Source organism: Castor canadensis, chromosome 8 (genome assembly GCF_047511655.1).
Source record: "Castor canadensis chromosome 8, mCasCan1.hap1v2, whole genome shotgun sequence".
NCBI classification, from domain to species: domain Eukaryota; kingdom Metazoa; phylum Chordata; class Mammalia; order Rodentia; family Castoridae; genus Castor; species Castor canadensis.
In genome coordinates this window covers 156,687,357-156,709,723 of record NC_133393.1, presented here as the reverse complement: position 1 = coordinate 156,709,723, position 22,367 = coordinate 156,687,357, and positions in this window count along the sequence as shown.

Here is a 22,367-nt window from a genome sequence, read left to right as displayed (position 1 = left end):
GCTGGCAGACCTGCCAGATGCTGAGTGCTGTACCAGGCATTTGGATGGTGGACAAGAACCACAGGGATCACCCTGAGCCCTCCTTCCTCCCTCTAATGTAGCCCAAGTGCCTCGTGTTGAGGATGCTGTGGAGACCCAAAGTCAAGGTGGGTGAGAGCTCCCAGGATGGCCCTGGGTGGAGCAGGCAGCCAGAGTGCTCTGGATGTCCAGGCTTTCTGTGCCTTGCAGCTGAGCGAGGAGTGAGCAGGAGGAGGGAGAGGAGGGGGGAGGACACCCGATAGGGGCCTAGGGAAGTAAGGGTGTGGAAGGCTACCACGGATGGGACAGGCAGTGTGTGGGCAGCAGGCCCAGCTGACATTGTAATGATGGTGAGAGTCATCTGTCACGTGCCAGGCACAGTTCAATTCACACCAGTGAGATTCCCAATCCCAGTGTGCATGTGTGTGTGTGGGGGGGGTGGTACTGTAGAAACAGTACACCGTACTAAAGAGAGGGTGTTAGCTCCCCAGGGGACTAAGAGCAGAACAGGCATGGGGTCCCAGGTGCACTGGTTCCAGAGCCTGATCACATTCCTAGAGTTCTCTACTGGGAATGGGCAGTGGGAGGACAGCCCTGGGAGTTCAGCAAACAATGCAGTCTGCAAGTCTCAGGAATGATTTCTCCCTTGTGGCCCATCCCCACCCTTGGTTGTTGGAATCACTTCCAAGCTAGGCTTCCAAATGGAAAACTTAGCGCCTTCTTGGGCTTCTCTCAGTCACTGTGCTGTTCGCTCCCCAATTGAATTGGCCACCAATTCCACCAAATGTATTGAAAAATCCACCCTTCTACCTCACCCCCTTCTCCTAGTCCTGACCTCATGGCCATCAGAGTTTGCATTCTATGAAAAGATGATGGAGGGGCTCTTGTCCCCAAGATTCTTGAGAGGAAGCAGGAATGAGTCCATCATCAGAGCCGGCACAGAGGGAGCTCCACTCACGTCCAGGGTTGGGGCTCATGCCCTGCATCTGCTGTGTGCTTTCCTGCCCTACTGCTCTCTTGCATACATTTCCCAGCCGCCTTGGCCACGAGCAGACCACGTGATGGGTTCTGCCCAGTGGAATGGGGGCGGAGTGTTGGATGCTGCTCTAAGCCTGACTCTTAGAACTCTCCTGGGCTACTTCTCTTGCACTCCTTTGCCAGCCAGGCGAAGAGAATCCAGCTGGGACCAGCAATGCAGCAGGTGCAGAGTCATACACAGGAAGCAAGGCCTTCATGGAACACTACCCACCCCTACCCACCCCATTCTTACCAACCCATGTCCTTATCACAAGGGCAGGACCTGTGATAAGCTTGCATTCTGGGTATGATATAATTTCCAATACACGTGATGTTAGCATATCATTATCCTCACCATGCTTTCACAATTTTGAATATCAATGTTTATTTCTTTAATCAGAAAAATAATGCATTGCAATTAAATGCATGCAGTTTTGTGAAAGGTTGTGTTTTGCATCAAGGTGCCCTGGGAGAATTGGTTCATGCGTTAGAGGAATGTAGTTGTGAGCTCACCTCTCAATAAACATGAAAATTAATTCCCGCTAAGTTAGAATTAATGATGGAAAATGGACATTTTAAATAGCACCTGTGCCCAAAAATCACCAAACAGACCATGCACGTGTCTATTCCTGGTTCCTGAGCTCTTCCCCCACCTGACGGTCTTGCCTGGAGGCTGCACCATACTGTGGTTGGGAAGCATAAATATTCCAGATTTGTTTTTTTTCAAATTCATACCAGCTATCCGGGGACCTTTATGTTTCTGCACATATTTTTGTTTTAGCCTACCAATTTCAGTTAAAAATTTCTAGGATTTTGATTCTGGTTGTTTTCAATTTATAATTAACTGGGGAGAATTGTCAGCTGAACAATATTTGCTAATTTGTCTGGTTATATTATCATCACGTATTTTAACTTAACTTGATTTTCATCAAAAGAGAAGTCTGCATGATTTTAATCTGTTGAAATTTATTGTGAGTTATTTTCTAGTGTTTTGTGGGGCTCACCTGGGTGAACGTGTCAGGTGAGAAGTGGGTTCTGTGTTTCACCTGGTCAAAGTGATCAGCTGGGTACTCCAGACAGCCGGCGTCTTCACACATCTTTGTTTATTCTTTGTTCTGTTCTTCTAGTAATTCCAGAGAGAGGTTTTACAGCCCCCAACCAATGTGAGGGAGCTATTTTTCTCCCTTTAATTCTGTCAAATTTTGCTTTATTGATTTGAAGCTTCATCCTACACCTCAATAACGTAATAATGCATGCAGGAGTAAGCTTTGGCGATGAATTTTAATCTGCAGGTACATTTTTCAGTCTTCCCTGTGAAATGGTCCTCTTCCCTCCGTGATGTCCTTCCCTCCGAGCTCCGCTGTCTGATGTGAGCATAGCCACATGCTCCCTTTGTCCCTTGCTCGTGTGCTGTCTTCCTCTGTCCTTTCATCTTATCCTTGTCATACCATTTAAAATGTCCCTCACAGGCAGCTGGTGGCTGAGTCCTAGGTTTTGATCTAGCATGACAAACTCAGATTTTTGATTCAAGTGTTTGATCCATTCATATTTAATGTAATTACAGACATGTTTGGGTTTAGGTATATCATCTTCCTGTTTGTTTTCTTCAAGAATACCTTTTAGTATTTCATTCTGCACTCTCCCTTGCTTTTTTTTGTTTTTGTTTTTGCCTATTTCACTCCTAATTTTCTTTTAATATGTGCTCAAGGGATGGAAGAACTCACCCTTAATTTATCATAGTTCTCCCTCGATGAATGATACCTTTTTCACATACAGTGCAAGAGCTTACCTTTTGCCCTTGCTGCCTGAGCACAGGTAACGTGTCTTTCTTCCATGCGTGGTACAAACACCAAAATGGGTCGTTATTTTTGTTTTAAACGCACATCACTTTGAAGAATTTATAAAAAGAAGCTAACAATATTTTATGTTTAAGTAAAATGTCACAGTCACTCGAGTCACACCATGTCTTCGCCTGCTCAGCATCAGCTGTACCAGACCCCAGCCACTTCTGGTTTTCCAAAAGTGCCTCAGACAGCTGTCTTTGGAACTTTCTACATGTCTGTCCCTGTAACTGACCTGCAGTCTATGACTCTATCCAAAGGAAGGTGAGTTCAGTCTGAGTAACCTCACCATGCCCAAAGCCAAAAGCTGCACCACCCATTCCTGTCTAGTGTGACTTGCTTTAAGGTATCTGGACAGATTTGCACGCACATTGTCATAGCTGTGCACATTTGCATTTCTGCTTCTGAAGCACGTGTGCTAAGCGTGAATGGGTTAGTCACTTTGTAATGGACTTTTTGAGATACAAGTCACAGAAGAACAGCAACCCAGTCACTCCTTAAAAGCGTGCGGTCCAGGGGGCTGTAGTGTATTTGCAGGGTTGTCGAACAATCCCACATTCTAGTTTGAGAGCACTTTTATCACCTTAACAGGAAGCCTTGTCCCCATTAGCAGGTTACTGTCTTCACCCCCAAACTCAGCCATTGGCTACCACTTACCTGCTTTCTTCCTTCGTAGGTTTGTGTATACTGGGCATTTCATACAAAGAAAGTCAAGTGTTTTGGGGGGCGTGTGTGGTGCTGGGGATGGAACCAGGGCCTCGCACCTGCTAGGCAAGGGCCCTAACCCTGTGCTTTGTCGCCAGCCCACTCTCATTTTCATGGTCAAATGACACTCCAGTTTCTGGACCAACACCTGCAGCATTAGCACACCTGTGGATGTGGCCACCTGCTGCCCAGTGCTCTCCAGTCCAGCTTTTGAGTGTGCCTCGAGCTGTCTGAATTCCGGCTCTCTAATGAGAATCACAGTGAGGGTGGGAATTGACGGCCAGCCTGGAAGGACCCTGTTCCCCAGCATGAAGGGAGGTGGGAGAACCACAGGGGAGAGGTGAGCACCTGGTCTATGTTATTTACTGTGGTTTTCTATGAGATGGATTTTTTTTTTTTTACTCAAACGCTTTTAGGGGACTTAACTGTGAAAGAAAATATTACAGGGACACTAAGATACACCCTATGTAATTGCGTTAATTTAAAGACTCTGTTCACGGCTAAGTAGTCGCCCTGAGGATGAGAAAGGTAAAGGAATTGAAGAGATCATTCGGGGAGAATTTATTCTGCAGAACATTGCCAGTCTTGGGGAGGGAAAATCAAAGCTAAGGTCACATTGATGAGGTGGGAGACTGGGGGCCAAGTGTCCTCTATCAAAGCGGATGTCACAAGATGGAGATAATTTGGTGCTTTGCAGCTGATCAGCACAGTCTAGAAAGGAAAAGTCATCGATTGGTGGAGCTGCCGATATTCCCCTGAAAAGAGAGCGGATTAGGCTAATTTCACATAAATCCTCACACTTCTCAAAGAAGCCACTGTAAGATGTCTCCTCTGACTCCGGCGTGGTGGCTGTGGGGGGAAGGGACAGGGAGGAGCCAGCGGGCTCCCGTGTGGGACAGGACAGAGCTGGCTGCAGGCCTGCAGGAGGCAGAGGGGCTCCACTGAGCACCAAGCTCACCTTTGGCCCAGAGGAATCCAGGACACAGATTGCACAGGGCAGGGAGGGGATGCTTCTCCATGGTGGGAGCCTCAGCCACCACTGCTGGGGGGGGGTGGGCCCCGGCCACCAGAACATCTGCGTCTGAGGGAGAGGGTCTTACACTCTGAGAACTGGGGAGCAGGGAAACTGGTGCGCTCCCCTCCCCTCCTCCTTCCTGACTCTGTCCTCTCTTCCACCCTTCTTCCCTTCCCTCCTTCCTTTTCTTCCTTCTCTCCCTCCCCTCTTTCTTTCTCTCTTTATTTTCCCATTGAGAAATTAGCTTTATGTTAGCTTTCTTTTTATTGGGGGGGGGGTTACTTAAAATTAATTTTAAGTAACCCAAAGTATCCCAAAGTACTCGTTGGTTTAAATTTTTACCCTAAGAGATATCGTTTCTTGTTTTAATTTATTTTGTGTATGGAGTGAAGCAGGAGTTCAGCTTTTCTTTCAAGATGATAAAGCATCATTTTATTCTAAATTAGAGAAGTTCCTTGGCTTATATTAAATTCCTCAATATATTGCATTTTGTTCTGAGCCTTTTCCAGTCTACATATCTCTCTGTGTGTCTGTTTAAGACATTTCAGATTTTTAATAATAACAATGGCTTTGTAGAAAGTGTTTTGCATACTGAGCACTTCCTCATTATTTTTATGATAAATTCTTTTAGCTAATTTTGAATATTTTTTGTACCATAGGCTCTTTAGGATTACTGTATTCTATTCTAAGAAACTGAAAGTTTTAAAATACACATTAGTTTTTTTATTTTATTATTCATTCAACAACCATTTATGGAACTCTAGCTAGCTCCCAGGCACCACTAGAGACTAGGAGGAGTGGGACAGACAACCCTCACTCTGTGGACCACCTACAGTAGGGAAGATGGTGGAAACTTCAGGAATCAGGAGAGATTCAGGGAGAAGATTGTGATGACAGATTAGACTTGGACTCCACCTTTTGAGTCCAAAGGAACACAAAGAGGAGCTTCTCAGTTGGGGTGCAGTCCGGTGCCACGAGCCTCGTCTGGAGATGACAGTTACATCCTTAATGGGTGGCCTTGTTTGCCAGGGCTGCTGACCAGGCACCAAAGCTGGAGGCCCTGAAGGAATAAATGAATTCTCAGCGGTGTTCTGAGGCAGCTGGTCACTGGCTCTCCAGCTGCCACCCACAGGGCAGCCCTGCCTCACCTCCTCAGCGTCCTGTGTTCCACCAGCACCTCAGGTGGATGCACAGCGCCCATCCCCGGTCTCTGTGTGGCCGTCTCCCTCTGCACGTCTGTGTGTCACGTCTCTTCTGTCCAAATTCCACCTTTTCGTGAGGACAGTGGCCTGATGGGGTTAGGGCCTGCCCCACAACCTCATTTTAACTGACCTCCCCCATGAAAGACTATTTCCAAACAAGGTGATACTCTGCAGGGCTCAGCGTGAGGATTTTGGAAAGACCAATTTTAACCCCTAATGGCAGAATCTCGAATCTCGTAGTACATAAAAACAAATGCAGCTTTTTTTTTTTTTTTTTTTTGGTGGTGGTGCTGGGTTTTGAACTCGGGGCCTTGGACTTGTTCACCAGCTCCACCACTTAAGCCATTTCAGCAGTAATGAAGCCTTTTCACTTCAGTATTTTCCCCATAGAGCATCAGTGTCATGTCTTGGAGGACAGGGACAGCAGGCCTCCTATTTACGCTTTCTGCATAACTGGGAGGACAGGCGTGCGCCACCACGCCTAGCTTTTATTGGTTGAGATGGGGTCTCATGAAGTGCATGAGGGTGGCCTCAAACTTCCATCCTGATTTCTGCTTCCCGAGTAGCTAGGATTACAGATGTGAGCCACGGGCTCCTTTTGCATGAGAGGCGCTGTGCTCGCCCTCGCTAGCGCGCAGGACCTGTTTTCTACGCACGCCTGCTTATTTATTAAATTGTTTCCCCTCTACTTTCTTTGGGTTTATCTTGTTCTTTTCCTGATTCTTTTCAGCAGGACATTTCAGTTATTAATTTCGTCATTTGTTCCCTTGTCAAGCGCAGTCACGCTGACGGTATAAATTTTCTTTCAAGCCCTTCTTTACGAGCATCACACGGGGTTTGATAAGTAGCATTTTCATCACTTTTTTAGTTTCGACTGTGTTCTCTTTCCTACTTGCATGGCTCTGTTTGCCCACAAATCATTTAGAAATGAGTATTTATCGAATTGCAGTCAGAGAACATGACCTGTGTGCTATTGATTTTTGAGTGGTCCCGAGACTGACTTCCTAGGGATGTGGCATGAGGTCGCGGCCGAGGGACAGGCACCTCACTTCACCTGTGGTTTGAGCACACACTCACGCTCCTCCAGCCTTCAGCTGGGGTTGGTAAGCTTCTCTATGACGCGTCAGATGTGGGTTGCTTTCTGCTCTGTGGGACATGTGACCCCACACCTCACGGCAGTGTGAGAGCAAGCACGGCGACAAGGGGAACCAGCGAGTGTGGCTGGGCTCCAGCAGAGCTGACAGCAGACGGGGCAGAATCCCCACTCTGCTCTGTGCCCATACGAACCTCCAGGCAGCTCGAGCTGTCGGTGACTTAGTGGCACACTGGAGTCCACCACACGGCTCTCTGTGCAGGGTCACTCAGTGCCGTCATGTCTTTCTGAACGGCCTCCCTGTTCCCAACGCTGCGTTCTCCAGGACTTTGTGATGCTGCGACATCTGGTCCACACAACCCAGACCAGGAGGTTCAGTCTTCCCTTCCGTCCTGGTCCAGGTCTCTCTGCGCATTGGCCACCTTCTGTCTTGCTGTGTCCCAGGGACCATCTAGGTGCCTGGAAGAGCACACAGTGTGTGCCTGATGGGAGGCCGGGCTTGTTTTGCTCTGTTTTTAACCTTGTACGTAAGACTTTCGGGGCACCCACTGAAATATTTGTGCTCATTCTTACCTTCGTTTTCTGGCTTCTGTTTACCATGCTTTGCATTCATTTTCTCTTTCCCTTATGCTGTTTATACTGACTCCTCTTTTTTGTTTCTCTTTAGGATTTTTGGTTGTCCTTAATTCATTATCATTTTTAGGCCAAGCCAAGTCTGAGGTTGAGGAAGAGATGTTCCTGGTCCTCGGAACACACAGATGTGAGACAGCCTCATCTCTGACCTTGTGATCTGCCATGACATTGGGACCTCGTATCTCCTTACTTCTGGCACATAGATGTCTTCACTCTGTTTTAAAGGGTCCTTGAGATCTGCACAGCCATGTACAGCATGTGTGCTGACCTTGACCTTGGCTTCTCCACTCCCCTGCTACTTCCGGGAGCTTACAAAGCTGGCAGGAACAAGCCCTGTGACAAACGACCCAAGCCAGTGTCGTCACCTCCACATGTCCCTGGATCTTTGAGGACTGAAGGAACAGACAGCGGATGGGAGTCCCAGAAACCCCGGACCCCGTACCCACTCAGCTGTGCCCGTTTCTCGGTGCCCATCTCTTGTTGCCATGGAGACATTATCTACTTTTTCTTTCAGTGGATCACTTTCAAAAGTCGAATGTTGATCATTTCCCTTGAGGAAATACCCACTTTTCCTTGATTTTGTAGAGAGTTTATGTTCCTAGAGAGTGTTTTGGTTTATTCCTACTTAGAAATGACCTCTCCCAGCAAATGCGTTGCTGCTGTCTGGGCTGCTCTGGCGTGTTCAACTCAGGGATCACATCCAGCACTGTCACACATCTTCTAGTGAGTTGTCCTGACCCAAGCAACCAGAGTCTTAGTCTTCCTCCACTTCCGACTGGCTCTCTCCCTATCTCTCCAGCCCAGGAAATGGGGACTCCGCTCATCCATGTGCTCAGGACAGAGGTGGCAGCCCTCCTTGCTCTGTAAGCCTTGCTTCTGTTTCACCTCCCTGCTGATTGGCCACCAAATCCTTTTGGTGGTCCTTTCAAATTTAACACAAAACCTATCTGCTCCTTGCTCCCATCCCTTCCCCCAACCTCCGTGGCCTAAGCCCTTTCATTTCCACCCAGGACCACTGAAGTAGCTTCCCTCAACTCTCATTTCCCTCCACCCACTTTCTTTGCTGTCTTTATTTCTTGTCCATAGCTCTCCTTGCTCTGGTCACCCTGGTCTCTTTGCTATCCCTTCCATAGCTCTGAACCAGAATGTGGCATTTGCTGCAGCCTCTGCCTACACTGCTGACCCACTGCCTAGTCTTCTTCTCAGTGACTCCTCTCAATGACCACCCTGGGAAAACCATGGGGACTCCACCCCAGGCACCCTCTTCTCCCTCCTCATTGCTTTTACTTGCTAGCGGTAGTTTTCACCTAATGTCCTCAATATTTCCTCCATTTTTTCATTTATTTCCAGCAAGTTCTATAAATAGAGAAATTTGGGATTGTTTGCTCTTTAATAACCTGACTGCTAAGAAGAGTGTCTGTCACATGGGAAGTGCATATAGAGTACTTGCTAGATAAAAGAATGGGTGAGTGGATGGATGGTACATGGATGGAAGGATGGGTGGATGATGGACGGGTGGGTAGATGGGCAGATAAATGGATACATGATGGGTGAGTATGTGGATAGGTGGGTGATGCAGGGATGGATGTCGTATACACAGATGGACGGATGGATGGATGATGGATAGACGGATGTTTGGATGGGTTGATGGATGGGTGGGTGGTTGGTGGATGAATGAATGAATGAATGAATGGGAGGATAGATGAATGTTTGGATGGAATGAATGGATACATGCTCAAACATGGAGTTTTTCACCATCCAGTGTCTACTTCTCTGCTACATCAGACTCTTGTGATAAGTGAAGCCTGCAGCACAGCTATGCCTTCTGTAGTCTTTCTGTTTGACTTCTGTCCGAACAGCTTCAATTGGAGGCTTCCTCCAGGCATTTTGGTGGGAATGGGTGTATCTCTATGGATGTTCTAAGGCACTAGCAAGATGCAGACATGGGAACAGGTTCTGCCTTAATTCCCACCCCAGAAAGTACAATTCAAGTGAAAGGAACAGCTTCCAGGACAGATCTGTGAGGGAAGGTCTCACTTGTTCCTTCCTCCCACATATGGCTGAGATCACTCTATTTCCAGGGCAAGGCAAGGCAAGGCAAGGCTGTGAGCTGTTTGCTTAAATTTAATCCTGCTTCCTTAGGTCCTGTAGTTAAGGGGACTTCCTCTCAGATTCTAGCAAGAGTGTGAATGTCTACTTTAGTGTTCACTGTTGTTGCTTCCCCTCTCTTATTTTTCTCTTGTGCATTTTGGGGAAATTGAAGCAGTTTTGGGGAAATTGAAGAATCACTGCTGGCAGGGTGGCACAGTTGCAGCTCAGAAGAGTCAGGGAGCCTGTTTCCAGCGTCAACTGTGCAGTCCTTGTTCCAGTGCTTTGTGACCACAAGGCTTCTGGCTTCCGTCGTTCTGGGTTTGCCAGCACTCACTGTCTAATCCTCTGTGTTTCTCACTTCCTTAGGTTACATGGAGGCCCAGGTTCCTTTGCTGAGAGTGATCAGAGATGTCCAGTACTTTTCACAAAGTAGCAGACAAAACGGACACCACCTTGAAAGGACAGTGCAAAATTCAGATGGTGAAATCTTCAACTCCAAAGCAATTTTGACACAATGAGAAGTTGACCCTCTGCCACCTGGAAGAGATCCCTCACGAGAACTCAGCCACTCTGACACCCTGGTGATACTTCCAGTCCCCAGAACTAGATCTCTGTAAGAAATAAATTTCTGTAGCTCATAAGACACACAGTAGATGGCACCTTGTCATGGGAGCCTGAATGGAATAAGACAGATGATGTTGGTCACCTTCAGGCTGTCTCCAAATAGGCCTGAGGCACTTACAGAAGCTCAGGCTGGGAGCACTTCTGGCTGTAGTGACCAGAGTTTCCCACACCACTGTTCACCACAGGGAGAAGCTGGCTTGCTCGCTGCTGGGCTTGCTCTGTGTTTGCCTATCTGGCAGGGTTGGGACTTCCACCAACCCTCTACATGGCTGTAGCTCACTGTCAGAGGGTAACACAACAGCAGAGAGTGACTGGAGTAGGCACTGCCATTGCAGAGAGTGAGGCCACCATGGCCTGTTCTCCCAGCCCCTGGGGTCTGGAATCAGTTAGATATTTACCCGCCTTTCCTCATGTCCCAAGGAGCTAAAATCACCATGAACCACCCACAGCTACTTAATTCTTTTTCCTTTTCAGGGTTAACCCTGCTCCTCTTGCGTCTAGGGGAGGTGACAGAACTCAGTGTCTCTTGGTCTGAAAAAGTAGGTACAGGTGAGTTGTCAGGATGGACATACACCCCTGGTTCCAATCCAACCACCCACTGATGGCTGTGTCATCTTCTTCAAGTGACTCAACCTCCTGGGCTGCCATTGACGAATCTTGGTGATGAGATTAATCAAGCTAGACCTGAAGGGTACTTGCTTTTAGTTGAAGGCTTCCACTGCAGTAGAAGCAGGTAGCTGGGCTCTACAAGGTCAGCTGCCCCTTCCCTCATCCCTCTGGGGGTGTGCAGTCAGGGGTTCAGAGGTGGTCCTGCCCAGGCTTGGCAGAAGGTCATGAGTCTAGGGCCAGTGGCACATCCCAGCAAACCACTCCTTCTTCAAGTTATGGATGGTGAGCACCTCCCTGGCTGCTTTCCTGAAGTCCTGATGAGCTGATGGTGGTGCACAGCTCCCTGGGCTCTATCAGCGATGTGCTGAAAGCTTCCTTTGCCTTTGAATCTGCCCAAAGGTATCCCACAGATGTGCCCGGCAGGAGCAGGCTGCAGAGAAGGGCCTGTTTGCTTTGAGGCCAGGCAGCCCTTACACTGGCTTCCTAATTACATGAGAAGGAAAACTGTGATATGACATTTTGCATTTGAACCCCACAGGAGCCATGGCGGCCAGTAACTTTGATGTCTGAGGATGAAATGTGCTATAGAAATGCAAATTAAGGAAGGTGTGTGATTTCTAATAGGGGACCAGTTTTTCTCAACGCGCTCTGCGTCCTGGCTTGCAGAGGGATCTTGTGCAGCCAGTGAGCAATCATGTTCTTCCTCCCTGTAACTCCTTGTCCAGACATTCTCAGTCACTTCCCTGTGGGGATGATTATTATTATTTTTATTGTTATTTTGTGGTGCTGGGGATGGAACCCAAGGTCTCACACATGCTAGGTGAGCACTCCACCCCTGAGCCACACCCCAGCCCCCCATGGAGATGGCAACCAGACATTACTTGTGCAGCCAGGCACCACCGTGCACCTCCATCCTCCCCATGGCGACAGTCCCTCCTGCTTTGCAGCACTGTGCAGTGAGTCCCCCAGACACAGCACAGTCAGGTGACGGGAATGGAGGTTGTATCCACATCTTCACAGGTGAGGGCTTGTGGCAGGTGGAGAAATGGGCCCAATTCTGCCCCCTGCCCTATGCCCACCGCATCTGCATTTATTTGCCACCTCCTCCCTCTGTGAGTGGGACGAATCTCCATGCTGGACTCAGGCAGGTGAGTCACTATGGCCCACGAGGACCCTCATGGCCATGGCCCCAGGTCTTGAGGAGCACTCGCTACTGGACCTGCCTGCTGAGCTCCTCTGCCTCCACAGGACAAGTTTCAAGCATCTGCCAGGCCGGGCAGGGCCTCAGGGCATGGGCGAGAGTGGAGCAGGGCCACACAATGGCCAGCTGACTTCAGGCTGGTGACAAATCATGCATGAGTGCTTTTTCTGGCCACATGCATGGTGCGGGGACACTGCTGAGAGCTAAGTGAGTTATCTGCACGGCTTTGCTTTGCCTCCAAGTCCTGTCCTGACTTTCCTGCCTCCACTAGGGTAAGACCTCATCTAAGGAAAAGGCTTGAAGGAGGATATCCATCTGCAGTGAGAGGGGCACCTGAAGCACGAGGCACAGCTGCAGCGTGAGGGCTTTGCATGTGGCCGGCCCAGAGTGTCCACATTCAATAGGCACAGGACAAGGCTGAGGAAGGTCAGCTCCCTGCAGGCACATGGCTGGTGACAGTGACCCAGAGCCTCTGGAGCTCAGGGACCTGTGCGGAGAGCAGTGGTGCAGAGCACGCGGTGCAGTTAGGAGAGAGGACTCGGGGCCTCTGAGCATTTGCAGAAAGAAGCTGAGAGTCCACTGCTCCCATGGACTCTGTTCCCCCTCACCAGAAACCTGCGCATCTGTCTCCACCAAGAATTGTGTACCTGGAAACTCTTTGCAGTTCGATCCATTCATAGACAGGAGAGTCAGAGAACCACTCAAATTTGCATTGGCAGGGAGGAATGAACACATCCACGGTGCTACAGCCAGGCAGTGGAATGCTACACAGCAGTGTAGTTCAGTGGTCTGCAGTCACACACGAAATGACACACGGTAAGTCTCCCATGTAACTCTGAGGGAAGCCAGGTAGAGAAAACACTTGTGCAATGTTCCAAAGTAGGAAACCTGGCCAGAGTCAGCAGTCAGGACAGCCTGTACCCCTGCACCTTGCAGGCACATTCCGGAGCTCCCCAGGTGATCCCAGTGCAGATTACAGGGGCAAGCTCAGTGTGTGAGAATTGGAGAGGTGTGGCCTTGAGCTAGCACGCCTCTCTCCCATCCAAGTACTCACCAGGCCTGACCCTGCTTAGCCTCTGAGATCAGACGAGATGGGGCACACTCGGGATGGTGTCAACCCACTGTGCTTCAATTTGAAGTTAAAACAAGAAGTGCCAAATGTGGGATCAGAGCGGGACTTACATCTCGCCACCTCCTTCTCCCCATGCCATATCTAGCACAGAGGTGTCTCTGTCTGCTAATCTGGACTAATACTGAGGGCTCCTTGGGGGATCAGATGACTCTGGCCATGGAGGAATCTGTGAGGCACCTGGCGGACGAGCCAGTCCCAGACGTTGCTGTTATTTATGGGAAAAACATCTAGAAAGCACGTGAGGTCCACAAAACAGTGTGCCAAAGCAGTCACAGAAGCCGAGGTGATCCAGAAGGACAGGACTGACTGATGTGCTCTGGACAGCTCCTCTCAGGAGACGGGAGGTAAGACAAATCCTGACAAGCATCTCTGCAGGACTTGTGGGTGCTTGGCACTGGGCTGTGATTGACGAAGTCCCTGGAAATAACCATTACCATTGGAGCTTCCTAATCATACAGTGCCTGTTTCCCGTAGCTGCTTCATCTGAACTTGGACCTGGGAGGAAGTCATCGTTTGGGCTGAATTACGAGGTGCAGCCGCACAGAGGGACGGCGTGGCAGTGTGGTGATAAGTCACAGAGCCTGCGATGTGGGTGCTGCCCAGTTGGTGTGCAGAGGAGTCAACTGGGAATGGACACCTTCAGGGACAGATGCAGCCATTACAGCTCACGTGCTGTAAAAGGCCCAGAGAGGCCGGGCTCATAAATTAGCCACAAAGACCAAACTCTGTGCTTCTTTTAATTTAATCTTGTATTTATCGGCCTTTATGGCAGAACATGGTGCTTTTTCACAGATATGGTTACTCCTGCCACAACGTGTCAGCTGAGGGGATGAAATGTGGGAGGTTGGAGTCAGAATGCAGGGCAGTGATGATGGAGAGCCAGGCTGCTCTGTCCCCCAGGATGTCTACAGAGGTCAAGTTGTCCCTGGGAAATTAACTTTCTACTGAATTACCTGCAGCTCTGAGGTGGACGTGAGAGGCATGGATATACAACCCGGAAAGGCACTCTGTGCGTGATCTCGCTGCGTTTTTTTTTTTTTTTTTACAACAAACTTAAAAGTTAAGGCTGGTGCCGGGGTAGTTTGCGTCTAGTGAAAAAACATAGCAATAATAATAACAATAATAATAAAAGCCAAGTCTCAGATCCAGGAGGATTTCTCTTCAACATGATTTGGCAGAAGTCAGCGCCCCAGCTCCTGGTGCTCAGAGCTGAGCTTGGTCTTGGCTGTGCTGCTACACTTGGAAAGGCTTTAGGGTTTGACACAACCTGCTGGGACACTCCCCTGTCCTGTGGACTGATACCAAGACCTTCCTCCTTTGTGCTCCTGGTGATGTACTGATCATTTCTGCTGCTGACATTGGTCCATGTTGACATGGATGGAACCTCACTTGTGATACACCATTCCTACCCCAACCCATCAGATCCTTCCTTTTCCTCACTGCCCTGTTTTATCTTGTGAGGTCCCATCCACTTGGTCTTAACTACAGGAGCTCTGAGAATACTTTCAGACCTCTCTCTTTCTCTCTCATTAAACTGCCTTGCCCAAGCACACAGTCCTGCATACCCCACCTCCTGTCTTTATGGCTCTGTCTCCCCTGCCCTCTTCTCTCAGGCCTTGGCCACAGGAATACTGCTCATACCTGGTCCCTCTTCCCCTTTGTGCCTCCTAGTAGGCCAGGAGGCCTAACCTCAAGGGTTCTATTGGTAAGATGGCGCAGCTGGCCATTGCTTGGGCCCTCCCTGTAGCTCCTCTGTGTAAAACCAGGGCCTTAAACCTGTGCTGGCCTCCTCCCCCAGTCTCCAGCTTGATAGACCCATGTGTTGAACTATTCACATCTCTGAGGTTGCTGTCCAACTCCAGACTGCCTTTCTCTGCTCATGCTGACCCCATGAGCTATAAAAGATCCTCCCAGATTCCTCAGTAACTTTTCATTAGCTTTCCAAACCGAAGTGGGGCTCTGCCATCCCCTCGGATGAAGGTGTCCTTCCTTCCTTTCCTGGTAGGTGTGGTCATTTTCACATCAGCCTTGCTATGGCACATAGCTCCTTGCAAGTGTGGTGTGCATTTCCTTACCTGCAGTCTTCGCATCTGGCCCAGCTCTGCCTTCCTTCCATGGCCTGACACTTTCACCTTTCCTGAGAGATGACATCACGGTAGGACTTCATGGGCATGCTGTGCTCTTTGAATGCATAAAGGTGTGGGCCGAGCCTCTGTCCCAGCTGCCTGGAATCTCTCCTTAGCTCACAGCCTCTTGGGCTTTCACAGACAACCAGGCACTGCACCATGCCAGGATGGTTTCGGAGTCTTGACTGACCCATGATGGGCCGAGAACCCCTGGAAGATGACTCAGTGAATGAACAGGTAAATAAATGAAAGCATCCCTGGGAAAGGCAGGGTTCTTGGAGGAAGGGTGTCAATTCCTAAAGTGAAGCAAACAGAGCAAAATTTACACATCTGCAAAGGGAAAGGCTTGGATCACATGTCAGGAGGAATGATGGGGAAAGGGTGGGGGAAGATGAAGTCATGAATGGAGTGGTGCAAATGAAGCACTTAGGGTGGCTCAGAACAAAGTACTAATTAAGGAGTCATTAAAAACAAAGCTGGAAGAAAAACACAGATTAACAACTTGGAACGGGCTGTCACATGCACTTGTGATTGTCACACCACTCTCTGAAGCAGGGAGACTCACATAAATTGAAAAGGACCTTAGTTCCTGGGACACGATGGCTGATGAAGATTGGGGAATTGGCCCACTGAGGCAAAGTGACTCATCTCAGTCATGGCAGGTGGTGGACTTTAAGCTAACATCCAGGGCTCCAGACATCCACTCCAGCCCCCAGCATGATCTGATATACCAGGGGCTTACAAATAGTGACCAGAACACTAACCGGATGAGACCATTCAGGACAGTCGGGATCTGGGATTGGGCCAAGTCCATCCACCTGAGCTCCCTGCACCCATGCTCTGCCCTTCCTCCCTATGTGTCTCTATCTGCCTATTAGTCTGTCCATCCATTATCTATCTCTATCATCTCTCTCTATATATCATCTATCTGTCATACCTACTAATCCATCCATTTATCTATCATCTATCGTCTATCTGTCTCGATCTCTATCAGGACCATGCTGGAGGCTGATGTCTGGAGCCCCAGGTGTCAGTTTCAAGTTTACCACCTACAGTGTCTGAGATGAGATGCTTCACTTCTATTATTTATCATTCTGATATTGATCATATCTATCAATCCATCCTTTTCTGTCTATCTATCCATCTATCTACCTACCTTTCAATCTATATATCCATTTTTGTCTACATCTATCATCTTCTCTCTGTCATGTTGGTCTCTGTCCATTTGTCTATATCTATGGACCTATCAACCATCTATATCTATTTATCATCCCAGAAATAACCACAATTAATATTTGGAGGAGGTTATTCCAGATTTACTTCTATGGGTACACAAAGGATACCTTAACCAACAGTCAGATAAAATGTACTCACAAAAAAAAGTGGACTCTGACATGCCTAGTTTTTAATCAAAGAGCACCACATAATTTTACTTGGAGAGGCAACATAGGGACGGGGCTGAGGTACAACTTGGACCAGGACTGCTTTGTGTCGGCCGAGAAGTCACCTCTCACTCGCTGCATTGCTCCAGTCCAGAAGCTTAGCCCATCCCAGCATCAGTTTCCAACTCTGTAAAAAGAGACTGGTAAGAACCATGTATTCCTCATGGTTGTGGGAAGTCATAGAATTAGTGCCCATAGACTGCTCCAAATGGTGCCAAGCATGGAGTGGGCGATGCCCATATTAGAGGTGAAGTGATGAAATGAAGGAGTGCCAGACAGGTCTCCTTATAACAGCCACTGGTCAGAAGTTGTGCACATAGTGTAGTAAATGCTCATATTATGCTCGGAGATGTGGTGTACTGTGTATTTTATGACAACTCATTGAGAGGTAATTGATACATCATAAAATCACTCATTCCAAACATACAACCCACTGGTTTTGGTAGATCTACAAAGTGGTAAAGCTATGATTGTAATCTAACTCTGAAATATTCTTATCACCCCAAAATAAATCCTGTATCCACTAGCTCCCATTGCCTCCCACTCCTTCATAACCGGCACTCACTTCCTGCCTCTCTGGATTTGCCTGTTTGGGACATTTCATATCACTGGATTCAGACATTATGTGCTCTTTCATGACTGGATCCTTTCACTTGCATAATTTCAAGGTTTGGGCATATAGCTTCTATCAGTGGCATCCTTTTTTATGGCCAAATGATATCTCACTGTAGGGATAGACCATGCTTTGTTCACCCACTCATCTGGTGAACACTTAGGTCATTTGCACTTTTGGTTATGGTGAGCAATGGAGCTGTGAACATGCGCACTGATGTTTCTACACGGACTTGTGTCTGCTCCTCTCGGAGGGGAAAGGTTAGATCGTAGGCAATTCTAACGTTGTGAGGGTACCACCTCGCACACCACCTGCCACCTGGGAGGGATCTGACTCCTCCACATTCCCATCAACCCTTGCTATTTCTGTCCTTGCAACAGTGGCCATCTTAGTAGTTGCAAACTGCAGTCATTCCTACCGTGGCTCCGACTTGCATTTCTCTGAAGTCTGAAGTTGCTGAATGTCTTTTCGTGTATTTTTTTATTTGTACCCCTTTCGGACATGTTTGTCAAAGTCCTTGCTCATTTCTAAAGTTATCTATCTTTTTATTATTAGATTGCAAAATAAATTGTATTGTGAATACAAGCCTCTCATCAGATATTTCTCTCACTCTGTGGGTCCTTTCACTTTCTGGGTGGTATTATTTGAAGCACAAAAGTTTTGAATTATGACTAAGTCCAATTTATCTGCTTTTTTTTTTTGGTGCTTGATCCTTTGGCAGCATGTATAAGGAACCACTGACAAAGTCAAGGTCACAAAAACTTTTTACTGTTTTCTTCCAAGAACTTTCCAGTTCCACGTCTTCCATTTAGACTTTGGTCTATTTTTAGTTAGTGTTTTGTTCATGGTGTGAACTCAGTTTACTTCTCTTTCCTATCAGGTTGTTCCCACACAAGTTGAGGAGAGTTTTCTCTCCTCATGGAATCATCTCGGTGTTCTTGTTCAAAACAAACCATTTTGCATTTTTACCCATGTGTTTGAAACTAGGAGAGAATTGACGGACTCTCCCGTCAGTGAGGAACCAGCATGGTCACAGGTGCCCCATTCTCTATGCTGTTACTTGTGCTTTCACTCGGGGCTTCTCCTCCTGTTTGAAACCCCACCAGCCTCAGTCCCCACAGCCATGGAAATTTAGTTTAGGACTCACTGCTTTCTGTGTTCACCCCCGTTCTTTGGCACTGGCATTTCATTTGCATTTTTTTAGGTTTCTCTTTTTGTGAGATAGATCTTTCTTTCATCCCAATAAGAACTTTGGGTACTTTTGCTTATGTAAAGACAATTTACCTTCTTTTGTGAATATCACCCTACTGTTTTTGGGGTGTTTTTTTCTTTTTTTGGTCAACTATTGCTGTGAAGAAATGTGAGCCTAACCACAGTTCCACCTCACTGTTCCTACAGGCGTTCCCATGATCGCCTGGCTATCATTCTCCTTCCGAGCACACGCAGTGTGATTTTTCCCTCTTGGACTGTGACATATTGCTCTGATTTGCAGATTCAAGTAGTCCACTACCTCAGGGAAGCTTATTTTCTCTGCATATTTTCTCTGTTCGGCGCTTCCAAATCACCACTTAGGTGCCGTATGTGCTTTGTCTCTGTCCACATCACAGAAATACCATTTGGTTGCACAACTTTCCTGCCCTCTCTGTCCTGAAATTTTACTGCCTCAAATAAAGCTTGTGTTTCTGGAAGGGTTTTGTTTGTTTTCCATGGTTTTCTCTTGTAGTCTCATCATAACTCTTTTAAAGAGTTTTCTTCCATTGTTTGAATTCTTTTTAAAGATAGATCAGGTTATCCCTGGTGTCTTTGTGACATGGAAAGGTTTTCATTGAATTACAGAAGCCCAGTCATTCCTGGGTGAGTTCTCTTGGGAGGCAAGTCCTTCATCCATCTTTTATGTATGCTTGTTTTCTCCCACATCCCCCCCGCCGTGCGCACAATCTGGTGATAGAAAAGGACATTTAAAGAAATGCTCAGTGTCCCTCTGGCAAGAGCTGTGATGATCCAAAGCCCTGAGCTCTGAGGCAGCGCAGGAGGGGCTGAAGAGCCAGCTGGGGTGGGCACGTGGAGGCCTGAGCCAGAAAGGCAGGTCAGTGCCAGGGGTGAGGGGGTACTTGGTCAGTAAGCAAACGGCAGCTTTGCCTACAGGAAGTGCCCATTTGATCATCTGTGCTCCACCAAGAGCTTGAGATTCTTTTAGTGGATCCTACTTTTTTTGCAAAATCATATTTTCACAGTCCATGTTTTATTCTGTTTCTGCTTTCATGTCCTCCTTTAATGACAATGTCTTTGCTGACAATACAGATGGTCTTATGATGTTTTCACTTTATCAGGGTTCAAAAGTGGTACACATCCAGCAGACGCTGTGCTGGGTTTTTAATGGTGATCTCTTCCCAGACTAGGGATATGTGATAAGAGCCTCTCTTTCAGTGATGTCAGGCCTCAGCTACCTGTCAGCCCCTGCCATAAGGGAAACCCCATGCCCCATGGTGCCCTGTGTGGCTGGTGGGTGGCTCAGCAGGTTGGGGGATCCAATGCACTTCCAGTTCACGATTGTTGAATTACGATGGGTTTCTTGCATATGGCTCCACCGTCAGTTGAGCATCTGCATCCTTCCTTGCTGAGAGCATTGGCCATCCTGTGGGGCAGGGATCAGAGAAGAGCAAATGTCCATGCAGAACGACACCCCCTCAGAGAACTGGGATAGACCACACAGAGAGGTGTGATCCCAGTACTTGGGTGTTGGCTGGAGACATGACTCAAGATGTTGAGTGCCTGCCTTGCAAGCACAAAGCACTGAGTTCAAACCCTTGTTCTGCTGAGTACTTGTGTGCTATTCCACTCCCATCCTAACTGGGAGGAAAGTGGAATAATGCTATCTGACTTCCTTTTCAGGAGGAGGACACTAAAACTGATAAACCACTGTCCTGAGAGAGAGATCACATCACCCACCACCTAGAAGAGTATCCCAGGCCATTTCTACCATCTTCCTCAGTCCACGCACCTCCATGCTCCCCAGGAACAACCCATCTCCACCATCCTAGGAATACCGCACCCCTAGGATCCCCAGGCCCACCCTTGCCATGCTCCTCAGCTCATCCCCGCCACCTTGCCCAGGACTGTTCCCATTTCTACTCCAGGCCCATCCTTGACTGTTCTTTCTCCTCCATCTGCCTACCTGTGGCATCAGACTTTCTGACCTACTTGGACCTTTGTCATTCTACCTGGTCTTGTGAGCTCTGCCTCTACACTTGCAGTTCCTCAGCTTGGATCCTACCTCTGCTCACTTTCCACATGGCTGCATCCTCCCCACCTGCTGTAGAAACACAGACCTCACTTTCTATCCGAAGCTTTCAGAAGGTGCTGAGCACCTGAGGTGCTCCTCATGGTGAGGTGCTCCATCACAGTGCACACATGCCTTCCATTTAGCGTGGCTAGGTCTCATCATGGCCCCATCTGTGGCACAGCTGTTTCCTATTCTGGAAAGCTCAATTCTGCTTCTTCCTCAGGGCTCAGCCTAACTGAATTTCATAGGCGCCCTTGTGGCCAGGTGTGACACTGTTGTAACACCTATCCCACCTGACAGATCATGAGTGGTGGCTATACATGTGACTGCCCACGCTTACCTACAAGCACACATGTGTGCCCTTTGCTGCAGGGCAAGGAGGGGAGAACCATTGTGTGCTGGATCCCTGGAGGTCATGGGGACGAGGGCCAGCTGTGAAGGAATCACTGTCTTGCTTTTTAAGAGATTAAAAACTGGGCTCTAGTCATCTTTTCCCAGATACCCTGATTATTTCAGAAAGGGGGATGCTGAAGCAGGTGCTGAGGCAACAGAGCCCTGACGTACATGTTGTTTAGGACATGGCCTGTGGTCCTAGGCACAGGGAGTGATGCTCATGCTGGGGCGGTGAAGGCCCAGGGGCAGCAGTGAAGCCCTGAACCTGGGTTGGGAACAGTCTACTCATGCAGGTGTCATCTGCTCCTTGTCACTCATGTCAAGGATTTATAAGAAAGAGATAAGCTCAGGCAATAATCAAATAGTCTGCAAGCAAAACAGAAAGGGAGTGGAGAGAATGGGAGAAGCGAAGTTGGAAACACACTGCCAAAGCCCAAGCAGCAGGAAGTAAGATTGAAAAGGCATCGAGCTTCGAAATCCCATTAAGACTTCTCCACTAAGCAAGGGAACTCAACCAGGCAGCAATGAACAGATTAAGGATACTGTCTGTTTACCAAACCTCACTCCCATAATCTTAAAGAAGCCACCATTAACTTCACAGACAGGAGTGGGGACAGAGAAACCAAGACATCATAGCGATTTATGGAGTAGGTAGGAAAAACTTTTGGTACGGTCACTGACTCATAGAAATGATTTTTCTCAACCCCACTAAGCCTACCAAGTTTTACTGCTATGGAAGCCCACACCTGGCCAGGGAGGCTTTTCCTGGATGAACACCAGGATGAGCGTCTGTAGGATCTGTGTGGCCTCGTGTCTCCTCTGCCCACTGTGGATGTGGCCCCAGATGGTGCTGGACAATGGAGATCTTCCAGAAGGTGAGAGTGGAGCCATGGGAAATGGTGGGCAGGGCACTTCCTCCTATGGAGCACCAACCTAAGAGCTTCCCAGCACAGAGCAGGAAGCTGCCCCCCAGAGCCTGTCATTGTCATGGACAGGGACTGCTCTGTACTAATGCCCTTCACTGGCCATCATTTTATGCTGGGCCTAGGCGGGGCACTTTGCTTTTCACTTTCTAGATCTCTATTCTAAGAGCTTGATCTCTAGGTCTCTGGACCATAAGCAACCATATTTGGACCTGGAAGACAGATTAAGCCTCCTTTAGGAATCCCAGAGTTTGAGCTGGGGATAGAAACGGCACAGGACTTGGGTTGTCTTCTCTGGTAGGTGGGACACTCTTGCTCCACATAAGATGAATGCAATAAAAAGCTCTCTGATGACCAGAAAATCAAACCATGGCAGTGATATCCATTTCCTGTCCATTTCCTCCTC